Source organism: Octopus bimaculoides, chromosome 8 (assembly GCF_046866305.1).
Source record: "Octopus bimaculoides isolate indiv1 chromosome 8, ASM4686630v1, whole genome shotgun sequence".
NCBI lineage: Eukaryota > Metazoa > Mollusca > Cephalopoda > Octopoda > Octopodidae > Octopus > Octopus bimaculoides.
The window spans coordinates 92,080,788-92,095,787 of record NC_142935.1 but is presented as its reverse complement, the minus strand read 5'-3'; the positions used below and the strand labels follow the sequence as shown (position 1 = coordinate 92,095,787).

The 15,000-nt window shown below is 32.3% G+C and overlaps 1 protein-coding gene across 7 annotated transcripts in view; it reads left to right on the top strand.

Moving 5' to 3' along the window:
- LOC149134503 (uncharacterized) overlaps positions 1-15,000 on the top strand; it is a 546,861-nt gene that overhangs the window by 90,829 nt on the left and 441,032 nt on the right. Inside the window, exon 2 of one of the 7 annotated variants that reach the window (XR_016242944.1) lies at positions 1,427-1,500. The exons of the other annotated variants lie outside the window; for them this stretch is intronic. The gene's annotated coding sequence lies outside the window, so the exon portion shown is untranslated. Of the gene's footprint in view, positions 1-1,426; positions 1,501-15,000 lie in introns of those variants that run through there. 7 annotated transcript variants of the gene reach the window in all.

The window sequence follows — 15,000 nt, the reverse complement described above, 5'->3', positions numbered from 1 at the left end:
ATGCCACCGATGTTATTCAAGGGAAAGGCAAAATGCATATAGAGCTTGGCGCCAGTGACGTCGCAACTCATTTCTACAGCGGAGTAAACTGGAGTAACGTGATATAAGTATCTTGCTTAAGAACAAAGCCTACAGACTTGTCCGGGAATCGAAGTCATTGCCTCATGATTGTGAGCCCAACGCTTTACCCTTTGAGCCATGGGCCTTCAAGAACTGCACAGAAATTGGCTAATTAACATAGTCATTAGGACAATGTTGGAAATTCCTCGCTTAATTTATTCAGCTCATTTAGCTCTGATTTCAAATCACACAGTAGCTCACTTTGTTGGTTGACTTAATCTGTTAATGTATATAACGTCAAAATGTGTTTCTTAGTTGTCATGATGGGAGTCCTTTTCATTCTAACATATTTTTCTGGTCCAGGTACTTGTTTGACGATAGCTACCTTTGTTCCTCCCACTTTCCTCAGAAACTCTCAGCTTGGCCAAAGGATTATAACCTCTCTCTCTCTCTCTCTCTCTCTCTCTCTCTCTCTCTCTCTCTCTCTCTCTCTCTCTCTCTCTCTCTCTCTCTCTCTCTCTCTCTCTCTCTCTCTCTCTCTCTCTGCCTTTCTCTGTCTCTATTCTAACAGCGGCCGAAGCGCGGCTCTTAAAATTGTTATGCGCAGCTCCTGATATAATATTTCAGATTTTTGATTTTTTTACCCCTAAAACACTATTATGTGGCAGGAATTAATTAGTTAACAACAACCAGTAGACTTATGTAGCGATATCTATACTTATTTATAAATATAACTTTAAAAAATATACAGCGGCTCTTGGACCTAAATACAATCAATCATACGCAGTTCCAATGAAACAACTTAGCCTTTCTTGGTCTGTACACTTAACCTTAACAATCTACATCTATCGATCAAGCCAATATACCTAAATTATATCGATCTATAGAATCAATATAGGTGCACTGTATCGATCTAGCTAGTCCACATCACCACAGCATCTACTTTTACAATTAATATATACTCACTGTGTCTATATACACTGTGTCTGCCTATAAACCGTGAGTATGCATCTTGCTATCATCAACAAAACTGTGAATATATATTCAATGAACATCTATACGAAGTGTTTATCTATTTAGCCATCATATACACACAGTGTCTTTATATTCAATCATCTATATATTGCCTATAAAATCCCTCAACAATCATACTGCCAATAATTTCAGAACATATTTTCTATAAATATACACTATATTCCATCAAGATCTACAAAATATATTTATATATTCAGTCAACATTTCTCATTGTATGTATCTACCCAGCTTATATGAAAACCTTGTATGTATCGTTTGAATGTATTATGCATAAGGATTTGGATTTAAAGCTTTTTCTCACACCTATTTGTCTTTTTTTTTTTCTTTACAGGTAAGTGGTGCTTTTTAAATAATACGTATTTCCGAATAAATTTCAGATAGGTGAGTGACCTCTTTATTTTCAACCTTTATTATTATTATTATTATTATTATTATTATTATTATTATTATTATTATTATTATTATTATTATTATTATTATCATTATTATTATTATTAAATATATATATATATATATATATATATATATATATATATATATATATATAGTTACGTTATGATATAACATTTTATATATCGTAAAAAAAGTATATATTAATGTGTGCACGTCAATTATGAATATATCATGAGTTATGAACATATGTGTATTGGTGCTTGGAAGTGTATTTCGGTAAATAGCAAAGAAAGACGCTCTAGAATGATGAGAGGAAGTAAAGTGAGGGTGGGCGTATAATACTTTGCCGTAGAGTTGGTTTTAGAAATGTAGCATAGGAGAGAATGGATAATAGATGGAGGCAGGGAGAGTGAGTAACAGTGTATGAATGTATAACAATATAACATCAAAACACGAAGAGAGAAGTTGGAGTGAGAGGGAGAAGTGTTTCTGTTAGAAGCAGGCAGAGAAACATAGGTGATGAAATGAAAAGAGTCAAGAGATATAAAGTATGTGATAGGAAACATATCCCTTTTACTGAATGGTGAACAAAATTGCGTAATGCATTTAACTGTCGCTGAGTTCGAAGTTAGGTGAGATTAAATCGACCTTTCATTCTTATGAGTTCGATAAAATGAAGTGCTAATAAACTGTAGGTTCGAGACTTTAGGGCGGAGGATTATGGCATTAAGAAAGTCGAACGAATTTCTCTTAAGACACTTAGTTACAACTTGTTACGTTTTCAGTTCAAATCTTGCCAAGGTCACCTTCAGATTTCCTTCCTCGTCCTTCCAAAAAATAATGTACCAGTCTTGTAGTTCTTGGATCGACTATTCCCTCTTCCTTAAATTGCTGTGTTCCATAATAAAGGAAGGCGGTGAACCGGCAGAAACGTTAGATCGTTGATATTTTGTTGTTCGCAGAGCATTCTGGGTTCAAATTCCATCAAGGCCGACGTTGCCTTTCATCCTACCTTGGTCGATAAAAGAAGTATTAGTTGAGCACTGAGTAGCTATTTCCCGCTCCTGTGAAATTTTCTGGCTCTTGACCCAAAATTGGAAAAGAATTTATATAAATTGAGGTGGCAGTTTAGCAGAATCGTGAACCTCGCAAAATACTTAACGGCATTTCACTCGCGTTAACGTTCTGAGTTCTGACTCATATAATTATGATTTGGGAGTGGGGTCGAAGCAGTCATTTCGATCCCACCGCATGCAGAAACTTCTCATGCTTTGTTCCTATAGCAGAAAGAATTAATTTTGAGTCACATTCTTTACCATTATAACTTCGTACATCACTTCTAGTTTAGTATTTTATAATATTACCATCATTGGAAGCTGTACAAAAGACTATCGGATATACATGACGCAAACAAGATTTCCCCACTCCGACGTACATATCTTCGGAGCAGAAAGCAAATGACAATGCAGCACGACAACAATTTTATATCAGGTTTTGCACTAAGAACACAGAGAGTCAGAACATATTCTGACAGACATATTCCCCAAAGCACTATAAAATGTTGCTTATCTGTTGACCTGAACTGGTATTTGATTTATCAATCATAAAGAGACAACAGACAAATGTTAAAAGCCGCCGGATTTGACCGCAAGCCGGATAGAGTTGGATAAAACAAAACAGCGAGACTTTCTGTCCCGCATATTATTCCACTCTACCAAATTACCCACTTTGTTAACATCATTAGAGAATCGGGCAAAATTCCTTCCGGTTCTTGTTCAAATTGTCTTTTCAAATTCAACTGTGGCTTTAATTAAATGTGGCTTTAATTAAATGTGGCTTTACTTTAAAAAAAACGTACTCGTCATGTAGTAGGAGAGATTTACTAGACAACAGTCCTAGATAAGCTGTGTGATCATGTGTCTGAATTGGAACATCACTATCTATGAAGAATTTTATGCTTAGAATGACACACAAGATGCTGTACGGTAGTTAGCAATATACTTATTGAATACATCCTTCAGCCAAAAGTTTTGTTTTTGAGATGTATGTGGGTATCGATTGTCTGTCTTGTATTTTATTGTGAAAGTTGTGCCGGTGCTGTAGGTGTTATAGGGTCTTTTTGATAAAATATATTATAATATAATAAACTAATATAATATAGTACAATAATATAATATTATATTATATTATATTATATATATGTAGTAATTCTTTATATTATTCTTTTATCTAAATTTAAAAACAATATCTCAAGACTACTTAGCTATTATGGTATAATAATCATGCAGTTTCTCATAACATCATTTACACAAGCAACGCCGGGTACTCATATATATATATATATATATATATATATATATATATATATATATATATATATATATATATATATATGGGTGTGTGTGTGTGTGTGTGTGTGTGTATGTGTGTGTGTGTGTGTGTGTGTATATATATATATATATATATATATATGCTTGGATGGTTTGCCTATTTCCAACATCATTTTGTGAGGGTTGTTGGCATTCAGACATAGAGTATGTAAAGCTATAAATATAGTGAATAATGATTTTAACATATTGGAACAAGGCCACGAATTTGTAGCGAGAGAGTGTATGAACGAGAAAGAAAATGTGATGGAAAAATAGAGAAAGCGGGAGCCCGAAATAGAAAGATAGGGAAAGGCAGATGAAATGCGAAGAAATTGATTCGAACCAGTACACAGCTGGTATTTATATTAAAGTCATGGTGATGATGAAAGGTAAAGTTATAGCGATGAAAGAGAGAATAGGACAGAGAATTTAACCTGAAATTCTACACTCTGTGACATCCCTCACATCCCACTTTTATGAGATGTTGTAAAGATTGGAGGTTTAATGTCATAAAAAGAGGGGAGAATAGAAAATGAATGAGGAGCGAATGAAAGATGGCGAAATGACAAAAAAGGTAGAGAATAATTAGGAGCGATATAGTGAGAGAGATGTGTTAGCGGAAGAGGCGAGATAGAGAAAGAAATGAGAGAGGTTTGAAACCACAGCAACGATGAATTACCAGAGAGGAGAACAGAATGTTGGGTATGAGTAAAAAACCAAAGTAGACCAACAAAACAAACAATAATATAAACTGTACTCGTCAACGTTCACTTGGTTCTATTGATTTATATTTTACTTTCATTATATTATTTAATGGATATTTGTTATGTCTATATTGTATATTGTTATTGTTGTTATTTTTGCTCTTAATGTTTATTTTTATCGAGTCATAACAACGAATTTCCGAAATATCGCTACTAGGACATTATTTATGATTGTACTTGTAAATGTAAACTTATATTCAAACATAGAAGCACACATAGAAATGCACTTGCGTATATATAATATGCATACATACATATATATGCATGTATGTGTGGATATATGTATATATATAGGTGTGTGTGTGCATATATATATATATGCATATATATATATGTATATATCTATCTATATATTCTTTTAATTAATTCAATAATAGGATAATATATTTTACAAGAATTTTATCAAGAGGCTAGCGTGAAAAATTTCATAAGGGGAAAAAAAACATCACTTTTTATTCCCAAGAATATATCTATTTATTTATATTTATATAAGCGCATTACTACAGAATAATGCCACTCACTAGACTTCCATAAAAAACACAATGTGTGTATTATGGAAGTCTAGTGTGTGGAATTATTCTGTAGTAATACCGTTATATAAATGTATATTCTTTTATATACATGCTTGTATACATATAAATCAGCACATGTATGCGTACATAATTTTAAACGTATGTGTGTGCTAGAACTAATGTACCACCTTGTTTAACACCACAATCTGCTCCTCAGTTAACCTCAGTATAGTACTCTATATTTCAAATATTCGTAACCCAGCTACTTCCGAGACTACGTTCCTCTTGCAAAAGCTGACATACAGGCATTTTTCGAAATCCTTCGAAGACATCGAGGAATATAGGGAAACTATTTTTTCTCACCCTTTACGAACAACTCACGAATGGAGTGAAAAGTTAATAAAATATAGCAGAACATGTATAACATATAAAGAAATCGACAGACATCTGAATATAACCAGTGAAATATTGTGTCAGTAACGCAGCTTTCTTGGATTGTCACGTGATGTGACAAGTGATGGAATGGAATATATTATGTAAATAAGCCATGGATCTGCCATTGTTGAAATAATACTTCACAGACTGAGTTTACGGAAAATTTGATCAGCATGAATACCTAGCGAATTGAAAGACTTACATAAAGAAAAAATCTTTAAAATCTGCCATCGAATTTTTGATCGCTATAGTAACGATATTTGGAAATAACCAGCACTAGTCCTTGTTTTATGAAGGCATCATGAGTAATTAATATCTCGCATTCGTACACATTTACATTTTGGGCTTACGATTGTTAGGCCAGGGGTTCGATTCTTCGATTGAGCGGAGCATTTTATACCCGATCAATTTGCTACATAACACACTGTTAGAATCTACTTGGCTGAGAAAGGATAAATGATTACCAGTTACAGCCGCGTGCAAATTAAGATATGTGACGAACTCGTATCCCATTCAAGAGTGATTCTTGAATGACAAAGAACCTGCAACATGTCCCAGCCCAAGGAGCCTTTAGACACCAGAAACAATTTAAATGTAATTTTGATACATATGCATCTCATTTGAATATACAGACTCTGAAACACACATATCCCGCTTTATATATATGTACTCTTTTATTCTTTTACTTGTTTCCGTCAGTTGACTGTAGCCATGCTGGAGTAATGCCTTCAATGGTTTTAGTCGAACAAATCGAATCCAGGACTTATTTGTTAAAACGCTAGTACAATAAGTACCAGAGTACGGGAACACATACACACTAACACCAGTTGTCAAGCGGTGATGGGGGCGGGTAGAATCACACACACACACACACACACACACACACACACACACACACACATATATATATATATACATATATATATGCAACGGACTTCTTTCATTTTCCGTCTACCAAATCCACTCGCAAGACTTTGGTCAGCTAGAGGCTATAGAAGGAGAGAATTGCCAAGGTACCGTCTACTATTTGAAGTACATTTACTATATTTCGGTAACGTATATGATGATACCAGTAATAAACATGAATCCAATTCAGTAACCTACCTATTTACTTTGCAAATATATCGATCAATATTTTCTCAAATAATATGTATATCAGTCATTATGATTTGTAATGAAACATTATTTATATTGATTGTCGTGCAGCATAAGCAGGAATTACTGCTAGAACCAATTAAAATATATAATGACTAGAGTAGTATTTAAGAATAACACTGAAATTATGTCAACAAATTACGAAATGAAATTATATTGACCTAATAATGAAACATTGATTTCTAATATAAGTACTAGACTTCTAATTAAGAGGCCATATTGAATAGATTACAAGACTTTTAGTATATTTACTGGTATATGTGTTATCAAAATTCGAAATGGTGAAGAAAAATTGATCTCGGCCGTTTCTTGTTTTTGCAAGCTCCGAAGAGTAGTTTGAGCACAGTACATGATTTTTGTATAGAATATGTTTTGCACCTAAAACGGGACTTGGACTTGGAATGCGATTTGAGATTGGCATACAATTTTAGCTTAGGCCGAGATATTGATCCGAGAACATGATTTGAATTGAGGATGCGATTTGAGCCAATAACAAAATTTTCGCTTAGGTTGTAATTTAAACTGCTGATGCGATTTGAGTTTCCAACACTATTTGAGCACACGTATATACATGCATAGATGTAAATGTTTGCATGCATGTATATATATTTATATACACATGTATGTTATACATATACATATATATATATTTATATATATTTATATATATATATATATATATATATATATATATATATATATGTATATATATATATATATATATATATATATATATATATATATATATATATATATATATATATATATATATATATATATATATATATACATATATACATATATATTTGCGTTTGTGTATGTGTGTGTGTATGCGTGCGTGCATATGTGTATCTATGTGTATATATTCAACATAGTAGGTTGGATGCAGGGTTCTCCCAGCCCGTTCCCTGACCAGACCCTTCAGTAGTTTGGGCATCGAGCGAGTGAGAAGGAGGAAGGTCATCCGTAGTACCACCGATGCGGCAGAGGGGCCTCAAGATGGCTGTGGAACAAAAGAGTGGAGCCATGGGGTAGCTATCTGGGCATCTGGACACAAGCTGGAGGAGGGTGTATGATGCTGGAAGACCTGAAACGCCCGATGATACCATGCACATATGTCCAGATGGCTCAATCATTAATGCATGTACACAACGAAACCGGTAGATAATAAATAAATGGAGTTAATTCAAGAGGGAGGAGATAAAACACCTGGGGATAACATTAATTGTTAACACATATATGTATATATATATATATATATATATATATATATATATATATATTAAATATAAAAGAACGATATTATTTCTAAAAATAATAACGTTGGTGGCCGCGTGCGTAAAGCCGTGTAGGCAACTTGATAATTATATATAAGATATATAAATATACTATGGTACTACATAAGCACCGGCTTCGCTAACAATAGAAGTCAAAATACTTGTAAGCCATAGAAGAATCACTAAATCAATACAGGCATGATAGGGAAAAAATAGTGAAAAAGAATAGCGTCTTACCTCTGACAACGATGTAGGAGGAATGCTGGGTAATTTGATATCATGACTTCGAATTTAGCGCCAAAGGCTCCTTAATCTTCTCAGTGAAATCTGCCAGGGACAGCTAATAGAATTCACTAGTAACGTGCCTTGGAAGTCATTTGAATGGTCGAACATCATTGAAACGAATTGTTGAAATAATTTATAAAAAGTATAAAATAACTTTTCGTATGTGTATTTGGTGTGCAAGATTCTTGATGCCAATACGTGTGTTGAAAGAAATACTATTAAACCTTGGGAGAGGCATTACGCCGGTAATAAACACACGCACTGGTGTTTATTACCAGTGCCTGTGTTTATTACCGGCATAATGCCTCTCCCAAGTTTTAATAGCATAAAATAACGATATCATTTCTAAAAGTAATAACGTACAAATTTGCCATGGACAGTAATAGGGACAGCTATATATGATCAAAATTAAGTGCAGTGACAGGGGCAACTCTAGGAACAGTTATATATGATCAAGATTAGGTGCAGTGAACATCTTGGGAGATCATCGTGATTACTAATATATGTATTAGGATGTAAATATATGATACGCTAAATAAGACGTTTAGAAACCACAGTAAACAAACGCATGAGAAACCATATGATAGTACGTGTCAAAAGCATGAATTATATCAATGTTGGATTCATGTCTATAGGCAGTAGAGTAATATATCGGTGTAGATGACCAAATAATATCAATGTGAAGACATGTGATAGCACAGGCGCAGTCGTGGCTGTGTAAGCTTGCTTCCCGACTATATGTTTCCGGATTGTGTCCCACTACGTGCCAGCTTGGTCAAGCGTCTTCTACTATAGGCTCAGTCCGACCAAAGCATTGTGAGTGGATTTGGTAGACGGAAACTTAACAAAGCCTATCGTATATGTGTGTGTGAGTGTGCGTGTGCGCGCTTTTGTGCCTGTGTTTATCCTCACCTACACTGCTTGACAACAGGTGCTGATGTGTTTGCGTCCCCGTAATTTACCAGTTCTGCAAAAGAGAGTGCTAGAGCAACAATAACAGAGTGCCTAATTTTTTTTTTTTTTTTAAATTAAAAATACAGCCTTTCTGACAGGAAGGGGAAGTCGATTACATCGTATTTTGCAGGCGTTTTATTTTATCGACCCCGAAAGTAAGAAATACAAATTTAACCTTGGAAGAATTTCAAGTCCAAAGGCAATCATTCGAAAGAAATGCCACTCAGAATTTTGTCCGATGAGCTAACAATTCTGCCAGTTAGCTGCATAAGATACTGCCTCGTTGTTGAAATGTGTCGAAATGTAGATTTAGGGACAGAGCAACCACAGACTGAGCGCAACGATTATGAATGGTCACAAATAGGAAACGAATAGACATGAACTTATTACGTTAAAATTAAAAGGAAAACAAAATAAACCCTGGAAAAATAAAAGGCAAATTTAACTTTGGAAGAATTTCAACTCTCAGCGTAATGATTCTGAAGAAATGCCGCTCAATATTGTATCCGATCAGGTAGCTATTCCACAAGTTAGCTACTTAAAGGCGTTGTTTATTTGCTGAAATATTTCGAAGAGCAGACTTTTAGACGGAGGAACCAAAGATTGAGCGCAGCGACCATAAATGGTCGGGAGTAATATACAGCGAATGATTATGAACGTATTATCTTAAGATTAACAAAAGATGAACACCCAAAAGGATGAAAGGCAGAATAGACTACGGAAGAATTTGAATTCCTAGCATAGTGATTCGAGAGAAATGCCGCTCCATATATTGTCCTGTGAGCTAACGATTCTACGGCACTGCTTAGATTACTGAAATGTGTCGAAATGTAGATTTTTGGACAGAGTTACCAAATGCTGAGTGCAACGACTATGAATTGTCAGGAATAAGAAACAACGAATGGTTATCAAAGTATTAAGTATTATCTTAGCATTAACAAAAAAAAATAAACAAAAGAAAAATAACCACAAAAAAAAATTAAAGAAGTACTTTTAGAATATCACTTTTGCTTTCTAGTTTTATATTTAAAATCAGCCATTAATAATATACCTCGCACTACGACAAAAGCTACAACCTCTACTACTACTACTACTACCACCACCACCACCACTAATAATAATAATAATAATAAATACTAGAAACACAGAGCAAGAGAGAGTTGAGGAGATGAGAAGAAGCACTTAAGTTCTAAGATGTTACAGTTTTACAAAAAACATCATTAAAAATATATTTTTAGAATTTTCAAAAACTCTCATGATTAAAATCAATGCTGATTACTGTATTTTAAACATCTGTTATTGATGGCTTTGGGATCCCACAGGATATCAGCATGTAAAAGAAATTTACAAAAGACCGACATTTACAAATACATACATACATACATACATACATACATACATACATACATACATACATACATATATATATATATGTATGTATATATATATATATGTATGTGTGTATATGTGTTTGTGCATGTGTGTGTGAGTGCGTGTATATATATATATATATATATATTTATGTATATATATATATATATATATATATATATATATATAAATATATATATATGTATGTATGTACATATATTTACACATATATAGATATACATACATACGTATTATTGCAGCACTGCCCGCTGTTAAAACATATTGCATCTGTGTGTGTGTGTGTGTTGTTGTTGTTGTTGTTGTGTGTGTGTTTCTATGTACAATATATATATATATATATATATATATATATATATATATATATATATATATATATATTATACGTATATGTATATACAAGGCAATTACTGATTTTGCTAGCGGTTGAAATTTAAAGGCGACAAACACAAGCATGCAGTAATGCATAAACACAAACACAAATACATAAACACACACACACACACACACACACACACACACACACACACACATACATATATATATATATATACATCTACATATACATATATCTTTTGTTTGTGTGTGTGTATTAGCTCGTACACGTATATTTTGAATTGCATTTATGTATTTACGCATTTATGAATTTCAATTGCATTTATGCATTTTAACAAAATAGATTTACGCATATATTTATTTGGAGACGAATTTCGTAATATCACTATTCAAAATTTCTTGTTAGCACTTCCCCTAACAACTGCGGAAAGCATACGACGCAGAGTGGTGTTTGTTAGAAGCTTTATACTACTCAGAAACTCAAGCATATTCACATACATACAGAAGCACACACACACACACACACACACACACATATTGTATTTGGGGTCGGTCATCTTTTTTGCCAAATAAACATCGTGCATCAATCGTTTATATTCGTTCGTATTATAACTCATGTCCATTGTCTGAAAATATTTCGTCGCACATCTGTGACCTCCTCAGCGACACTTTCCATCAGCGAGTGTGCTCTTGCTCTGCCAATTCCATTCTATTCTTAAATACACATACACATATATGTAGATATGATTGGCACTCTGTCGGTTATGACGCCGAGGGTTCCATTTGGTCCGATCAAAGAAACATCCTATTCGTGGACTTAGTACTCCATAGACAGGTATAAAATTAATCTTAGTTCAGAGGAAGTTTCCGCGTGACACTGTATGTTACAAAGCTGGCTCTTTTAAATACACAAACATCAGATATTTACCAGCTGAGCGAACGGGAAATAAAGTGCTTTGCTCAATGGCACATTGCGTCGCCTAGTATAGAAATCATGACATTTCGATTTTGAACTAGATACTCAAATCAGTAAGTCAGGTGGCTCCACTATGTGTACCCTTTAGAGCAGTTCAAATGTTTGACGAATTGTCCCTGCGGTTTGCCACGTAGAAAAATTCTCGTTTTGGGTGACAAGAGTAATAGGCAGTGAAGTCAGTGCAGAGGACGTCCTCTGTGGAATAGTAGATGTATTTCTACCTCCTGAACTGTCAATCAAGTTAATTCAGAACAAACTGGAACACTTACTTCACTTCCTTAGAAGAAAATCAGTAGACTTTAGAAAATGGCTGCAACACACGGCTTCCAGCCCAGCAAAGAATACATTACCGACCTCATATACTCACATATTCTTATATATGTTGTTTGTTCGCCTGCACACTGTAGTATAGTTCTTTGGGGATGACTCCTTCGTAGAACAGGCTGTTAAAACGCCTAAAAGTCATTGATAGGCGCAACTATACCTTTCAGGTGATTTAACACCTACTGCCATAAGGAAGTCGTATATATATATATATATATATATATATATATATATATATATATATATATATATATATATATATATATATATATATATATATTATCATTAATAAATCATAGGGCAGCCAAAAGTTTTTAGAAATTTAATTTACCATACATATATATATGTATGTATGTATGTATGTATGTATGTATATGCGCTAGTTTGTGTCACAATGCATCGCTGTGTGTTCTGTATATAAACACAGACATTCGAGTATTTATCACATTTAAAACATATAACTACTTCAACACAACTAAATTGTATGTATGTATATATATGTGTGTGTATAACACAAATAATAAATGAGTATATGCATATATACGTACAGGTATGTACATACTAACGTCTACCTGTATATATAGGTGCATATCTGGGTACAGGACATTGCAAACAAAACGTAGACAAGAAATAATAACCAGAGCACAGAACACACACAGGCCACATAAAGAACATTTTCCTTCATCAGCTACCCCTATTCTAACACACGCTTTTTGAAGAGTAGTGAGAGGGAGAGAGATGGAGAGATATAGATATAGATAGAAAGATATAGATATACACATACATTTACATATGCATGTGTATACATGTATATATATTTGTATATGAACTTAAGTATATATGTGTGTGTGTGTGTGTGTGTGTGTGTGTGTGTGTGTATGTGTGTTAATAACTCATAAATATTTCGGTTAATGATTTTTGTTATGACTCGGTAATGGATAACATAAAATGTATACATATATATAAAGGAGGGGTAAAATTGCAGGAGAACAAATTAAGGGGAAGAGATGCAGCTGAAGAGGATTGATTGATGGAAGTCAAAATGAAGCAGAACCATTAATGAAAATCATATACTTGTGAGTCCCGCACACAACTGAGGTTCCGGTTAACGGAGAAGGTATTGTCATAGTAACATTGGGGGAAGATTGAAAAAACATAACAAGTTCGTCCTTCTCCAATGTATGCTATTGATGCATCTTGTCGTCTTGACGCACGTTAACCATTTTTCTTCGTTCGGATATTCGGTAGACTTCCGGTAACAAAAAAGCGTGATTAATATATATATATACATACATACATACATATATATATATATATATATATATATATATATATATATATATATATATATATATATATATATATATATATATATATATATATATTATATATATATGTATGCATATATACATATATATATATATATATATATATATATATATATATATATATATATATATATATATATACATACACATATATACAGAGGAAAAATATATATGTATATATATACGTACTTTTATATATGTGTATGTATAGATATGTAGATATATAACACTTGTAAACTTGAAAATATTAATTTAAAAAAGGATAATTCAAAAATATTTCTTTTGCTTTTTGTTTATTATTATCTTTGCTATTATTGTTACTGTTATCATTATTGGTCTATATATATGCATATAAATATATATATATATATATATATATATATACATATATGTGTGTGTGTGTGTGTATGTGTGTGTGTGTGTGTATGCACACATATATATATGTATACATATATATATATATATATATATATATATATATATATATATATATATATATATATATATATATATATATATATATATATATATATATTTGTTTATATGTACGTATTTCACGTAGGTATGTACATATGTATGTATGCATGTATATGTGTGCATATATATATATATATATATATATATATATATATATATATATATATATATATATATATATATATATATATATATATATATAAATATATATATGCGTGTATGTGTATGTTTTTACACACATACACGTATTGCAAAAACACATGAAAATCCATATATCAACCATTTTCTATGGACAGTTATTTTGTAATGTTGCTTTTGTACGTACAACAATAACTGACATTAAGACATTAACTCGTGGTGTATATATATATATATATATATACATATATATATATATATATATGTGTGTGTGTGTGTGTGTGTGTGTGTGTGTGTGTGTGTGTGCGTGTGTGTGTTTGTGCGTGTGTGTGTGTATTAACATATGTAATAAAAATATATGTAAATATATACATATATAATTATATATGTAAATATATTTATGTATATATATATATATATATATATATATATATATATATATATATATATATATATATATATATATATATATATATACATATATATATACATATATATATACATATACATGTATACATGTGTTCCTATGCATATATATATACATATATATATATACGTATATCTGTATACGTATATATGGTTCTTTAGGGCGGTCTTTTTTCTTTCCTTATTTCAATACTATCCAACTTTATTATATAATTCGCTGATTATTATTACTATGTTGATGCAGGTTGTTATTGTCGATTTTTTTTTATTTTCATTACTCATTCTATTCGTGATTTCAAAAGAAACTAATAAGACGCGACATTTCTTCTGTCGTCTGCCTACAATACATACATTTTGCTGCTTTCCT